A 6,633-nucleotide genomic window follows, 5' to 3' on the forward strand; every position below is an offset into this window, starting at 1 on the left:
TTGCTATGGAACGCGAATCACCTAGACCGTGACGCGATGTACCTTGCTGTTGAGTTGGACCGGTGAACAAATGGCGAAACGGTAGGGCGACACAAAATCGACCTGTCGTATCACGCGAGGTAGACTTTATAAAATATTCTTCGCACCACTGGTTTTCCGTGGTGGGCGACGACGGGGCGGCGGGTTCTTCGATCAACCAGAATTTTTTAATTAAATCTTCGATTGAGGGCGGAGCGATTGCGGTGGTCAGCGTGACTGGAGGTGACTTGTTCGGAGTAGAAAATGAGCCGAAAATTATCCAGCCAAGCTGAGTGTCAAGGGCCGATGGTAAACCTGAATGATGTTCCACACCCGCGTGTGGGCGGATCAGACTTGGTAGGATATCCGCACCGAATAGAACGTCGATGCGAGACGGAATGTCGAATTTGTCATCGGCGAATCGAAGGTGTTGATATTGTTGACGCACGGTCGCTGGTAACCGAGTAGCTGGCATGGCAGTGGTAATTTGTTTTAGAACAATTAAGTCAACAGACGGGAATAAATAATCTGGTTTAACGTGTGAGGAAAACTGACAGCTGGTTATACCTTGAACGTGGGACACAGGACTTTGTGCGAAACCTACGATGTCAGACTTGTAACGACGTTTCGAAAGTCCAAGCCGCGCTGCACAATCACTAGTCATGGCGGAAATCTGCGAGCCACTATCGAGCAGTACGCGTACGCAGTGTACTTGTTCCCACGCATCTTTAATGTGAACAATCGCTGTACCTAGTACGACGGTAGAATTGGCGCAGGCGGCACCGACAAACGAGCTAGAATCACCACTCGACGTGGTGGGTTGGGGTACCGGGTTACTATTCGAAGTCGTATTATCTACAATTGACGTTCGATTTTGTTCACGATGTAGTAGGGTGTGATGACGCTTACTGTTGCACGAAAAACAACCCTTGGTTGACGGACACGTATTGACCATATGACTCGAACTCAAACACGCGAAACACAATTTACGAGCTAATACAGCATCTCGTCGTTTATCAACAGTCATTCCGGTGAGTTTCGGACATTGATATATTCTATGATCGGGCTTATCACAATATAAACAATTCCTAGTCTTATATTTAGTCGAAGCGGACGTAGTAGCAGCGAACACTGATTTAGTCGATTTGGTATGTTTACCGCGAACATCCGGTTTTTCGAACGGTTTTTCGTTGCGACCGACTTTATTAGATTTTGTAAGATTTTCCAAAATCTTACATCGATGTTGCACAAAATTTACTAATTCGTCAAAAGTCGGAATAGTTGACTGTGACGTACTAGATTCGAACAGTTGTAAAGTGGTCGGGTCGAGAACGCGAGAGCACATATGGAAAAGCAAAAAACTCGAAAGGTCATCGACCCCCAGCGATTTAATTATTGATACATTTTCCTTAAATGTATTAACGAACTCAACTAAAGCTGGTAGTGATTCATGAGCGATTGGTTTAAAGGCGAATAATTTGTCCATGTGAGCGGAAGCTAACAAACGTTTATTGTTGTAACGCTCGGACAACGCGTCCCACGCGATCGGGTAATTAGCCGCGGACAACGGTATAGATTTAATAATAGCCAACGCTGAACCAGATAAACACGACAGTAGATGATGAAAACGCTGTGCGTCATCTATGTGCTGGTTATCATGTACGAGTGATATATATATATCGCGAAACGATCGCCACGATAGTAAGTTGCCGTCGAACATAGGTAATTTAATTTTAGGTAACGCGACGAATTGTTGTTGTGGCACGGAATTGGTGAACGACGAAGACGACGATTTACTTTCGGAAATAGTAACGGGAACGGCACTCGCGACAATTGTTTTTATTTCGAGGCGCATGGATTCCATGGAAGTAATCAACGGACGATCAACCTGCTCAAACTCAGCAATACGGTCAGCGTCGATTAATGCGTTAATAATGATATCTTGTTGATGTTGAAATTGTTCGACGAACTTATCTAGTCCTTCAGCGTGAATTATTAACGACGGTATTTTCCCAATATCAGCGCGTGCCTCTAATGCTGTGGCGTGAATATTTTTAACCGAATTTAATATGTTATCGCGCTTGACGCGACCTCGCAGTAGAACCTTTACCGGCTCCTCTTCTTTCTTTGGTGGTGCCATGACGATACGGATACGAAATTAAATTAGTATGTGATGAGGTACGATTGTGACGAAGTAATTACACGAAAATAAATCCGGTTCGAACGGACCAAACAATGTGCGATTGACGGCTGCACCTGTAAAGCCGGTGACGGATACGTGCGCGCACGGACGGCGGTCAACACGTTACGCGTCGGGCGTGTAGTTACTTATGTCGTAAACCGGTAGAGATCCCTGTAAGGAGGAGAGAGTGAGAGAGAGATAGTGGACTGTATAACTATAAGGACATGAATATAAGATAACTAATAACATTGAGTTTGATGGTATGGCAATGTACAGAACAATATTTATTGTTGGCGTTCTGCAATTCAAATATCTTACGTACTAGTGTTAGTAATAGTATTTGTCATGGCACGATCACAACTCGATCGGCAAAAAACTACTATAATAATAAATAATTCAATATATGATAATACAAAAAAAAAGCGTATGGGTCGCGTAATGCGAGTAATAAATGTAAACAATAACAAACAAGATAATCGTGTGTACGACCTGATACGAAGAAAGTTCGATGATACCACGGTGAGAGTGCGGCAACTGACCCGGTTCGACGGTGAGACGGTGACAACGGACGTTGAACTGGTGTGCAGCACTTGCACCTACGTCGAACGTGACGAACAGGTACGACGACACCACGTATATGCGGCCGGTAACGACGGCGGGCGAAAACACGTGGGCGCGAATGTAAGTTAACAAATTCTGAGCACGGCTCGGGTTGCGGGACGGACGTCGTCCACAACGACACAACAATACAAACAAAAAAAAACTAGGTGAGCGCACCGCGTTCGGTGATTTCGCACTGCGTCAAGCGAACGGACGGAAAACCACGTGGACGTGTAGGTGCACGGCCCGGGGCGCACAGCGAAAAGATCGGACAGGCGGAACAAAATAAGCCGTGGGTTTGGCAAACACGGATCGCGGACACGATGTGTTGGTGAGCGCGAGGGCTCGGGTGCACAAAAAAACAAAGAAAACGCACAATGGTGATTTACGACGACGGGGCGTCGGTTCGCGACAAAAAAAAAACATGCAGCTCGTGCAGTCTGCCTAGACGGCTGGAAAACGACAACGGCCAGCGGCGGCGCAACGGCGACGGGTGGCTAGATGCGACAGCGCGGTTCCCCACTTCGTGAGGTCCAAGTCCACTCTCACAGCTTATCGGTGGCGGCGGACGCATATAATGCGCAAAAATATCATATGTCGATTATGTACCCAACATTTCCTCCCCGCGTTGAAAGACCAGGGCGTCTTTCAAGAGATCATCAAACATGAAGATGGACGTTGAAGTCAGATCGTACACATTACAAAAAAATACGGAGCAAAAATACATGATAATACAGAAATAAATAATAATTAAAATATCTACATAGTACCTGACACTCATCAATAGACAAATACATAAATAACGTGAACCAGACTGTGACTGTTGCACACAAAAAAAAACAATTACAAAAATTTACATAATGAGGACCTTGGGAGATGAGGACAAGTTTAGGGCTCGACTGGTAAACGCACAAGTTTCACGACCGGGCGCTTGTAGATACCGTCCCGAGTGCGCACGGACACGACACGGACAACATCATCGGCACCTGGGTGGACCTCGGTGACACGGCCGAGCCGCCATTCGGTAGGTGGTCGAGATGGGGCCTCGACAATGACCATATCGTTGACCTTCAAATTTGGAGATGACTTGTACCATTTTGAACGACCTTGCAACGACGACAAGTACTCACGGGACCACCTCTTCCAGTAAGACTGGTGGCATTGGCGTATGAGTTGCCATCGGTTCAACCTATTAATCTTTATGTCAGTGATGTCACGTTCTGGTAGGGCGTGAATAGGTTCTCCGATCAAGAAATGCCCCGGAGTCAAGGCGCTTAAATCGTGCGGGTCAGATGACGCCGGCGTGATTGGTCGAGAATTGAGGATACCCTCGACGCGGGTAGTCAAAGTAACAAATTCTTCATGAGTTAATATCTGCTGACCAATAACATGCTTGAGATGGATCTTGGCACTCTTAATTCCAGCTTCCCAAATGCCGCCGAAGTGCGGTGTGGCAGGCGGATTAAAATGCCACGTGCACGCCAGATGTGAAGAGATTCGATCCTGCTCTTTGGCGTTGCGAAATAGCAGTTTGAGTTGACGCGCAGCACCCACGTAATTCGTGCCGCAGTCAGAATAAATATCGGTAGGAATCCCACGTCTAGCGACAAAGCGATCCAAGGCCGCGAGAAATGCATCAGTGGTTAACTCTGTCACGATTTCGAGATGAACTGCCTTCACAGCCATACATACAAATAATGCCAGATATACTTTCACTGATTGGGCGCTGCGACGTTTATGCTCTTTCACAAGAAAAGGACCTCCATAGTCCATACCAACATGGGAAAATGGTCGATGAGGTCGAACTCGGTATGGCGGCAAATCGGCCATGATTGGCTGAGGACGGATGGCCTTGTGACGTGTGCACGGAACACAAGCAAAAATTTCACGACGCACTGCGGCGCGGCCAGACATGATCCAAAACCTCCTGTTCAACATTGACAATATCAACTTCGGTCCGCCATGGAGGAACGACAAATGATAATGACGAATTAACAATGTCGTAAGATGTGAATCTCGTGGCAGCAGAATCGGGTGCTTCGAGTCAGGGTGTATAAAGGAAAAACGTAGGCGGCCTCCGACTCTCAAAACTCCTGTCTCATCGACGTAGGGCGCTAATTGAGCTAACGACGGAGGTGATATCGTAGACTGTTTCTTCAACATGTTAATAAGTTCGGAAAAGTAATATTTTTGTGTCTGGCGTACGACAACGGATAGTGCAGTTTCGTATTCTAAAAACATTGGTGGCCCCGAACAAACGGGCTGTCGGCGTGAGCGACGTACAAAACGGAAAACGAACGAAAGGACACGTTGCATTCTGGCAAGCGATGAAAACCGAGTGAACAACTCAAGTGGAGATGACGATACATTGGCGACAAGAGTCGAAGTGACGTTAGGCCTGGTCTCGGGCAATTGGTCAGGACTCAATGGCGTGAATTTGGACTTGGGCCATTGCTCTTCCGGCCGTCCCAAAAACTCTGGGCCATTCCAATAGATATCCGATGACATCGCAGCCCTGGGTAGAAGCCCGCGGGAAGCAGGGTCCGCGGGATTCTCGGCGGTCGACACGTGACTCCACTTGCAGGCAGGGACAAGCTGGTGGATTTTGGCGATTCGATTAGTGATAAAAATCTTAAAATATTTTTGATCCGATGTCAACCATGACAAAACGATGGATGAATCGGTCCAGGCACGAAGACAAGTTATGGAGATCTCGGACGACAGAACCTGATGGACATGGTGGAGTGTTTGAGCCAGCAATAGCGCCCCGCATAGTTCCAAACGTGGTATAGACGGAGAATCGTTGGCGACGGCAGTTTTGATAGGGGCGACCTTCGTTTTACATGTAATAAATTTGACTAATATGTCCCCCGCGGCGTCAACACTGCGCATGTATATGGTGGCCGCGTATCCTTTGGTCGATGCATCCGCGAAGCCCATCAATTGAATATCTTGCTGATGTGCAACCGGAATGTAACGAGGGATTGATAGGCCAAACACATCATTTAGCTCTAAACAAAATTGACGCCATGTCGATAATAACTCGTCGGTAATGAGATCATCCCACCCAAGCTTGCTGCACCACAGCGATTGCATAAAGCACTTTGCCCAAAGTAACAACGGACCCAGCGCGCCTATAGGATCAAACAAACGTGCTATGACTGAAAGGACTTGGCGTTTGGTTGAGGAAGTTTGTTGAATACTGGTATGGTAGGCGAAGTTGTCATTATTCGTGTTCCAATGAAGACCGAGGACTTTGACCGACTGCTCATCTCGTGGATCAAAGGATACGGAATCTATTCGATCTTCAGGACGGAGAGACTCGAGAATGAGGGCACTATTGCTCGTCCACTTGCTCAACTCACAAGCTCCACCACGAAGTAGGTTGACAATATCGTTCTTTCGGCGTAATAATTGTTCTTCGGTGTCTGAACCTATAACAATGTCGTCCACATAAGCTGACTGAGTGAGAACACCCTTCGCCAACGGGAATCGGTGACCATCTTGGGCATCAAGTTCATGTAAGCACCGGATTGCAAGGTAGGGTGCACAGTTAAGGCCATAAGTGATGGTACATAGTTGAAATTCCTGCAGGTCGTCGGTGGGGGAATCACGCCAGAATATGTGTTGGAAAACGCGATCTTCCGAACGAATAAGGATTTGTCGGTACATCTTGACAATATCGGCGGTCAGAATGTATTTGTGTAATCGGCAACGCAGTAGAATGTCACGCAAATCCACTTGCAGTTTAGGTCCGGTGCACAAAACATCATTCAAAGAACGACCAGACGAAGAGACTGAGGAAGCGTCGAAGACGACTCGTATTTTTGACA

At 46.9% G+C, this 6,633-nt stretch overlaps 1 protein-coding gene across 9 annotated transcripts in view; it reads right to left on the reverse strand.

Annotated features, from left to right (window-relative positions):
- Positions 1-6,633, reverse strand: part of LOC100167740 (potassium channel subfamily T member 2) — a 230,443-nt gene that overhangs the window by 106,503 nt on the left and 117,307 nt on the right. The window lies entirely within an intron of this gene.

This window comes from Acyrthosiphon pisum, chromosome A1 (genome assembly GCF_005508785.2).
Source record: "Acyrthosiphon pisum isolate AL4f chromosome A1, pea_aphid_22Mar2018_4r6ur, whole genome shotgun sequence".
Lineage (NCBI taxonomy): Eukaryota > Metazoa > Arthropoda > Insecta > Hemiptera > Aphididae > Acyrthosiphon > Acyrthosiphon pisum.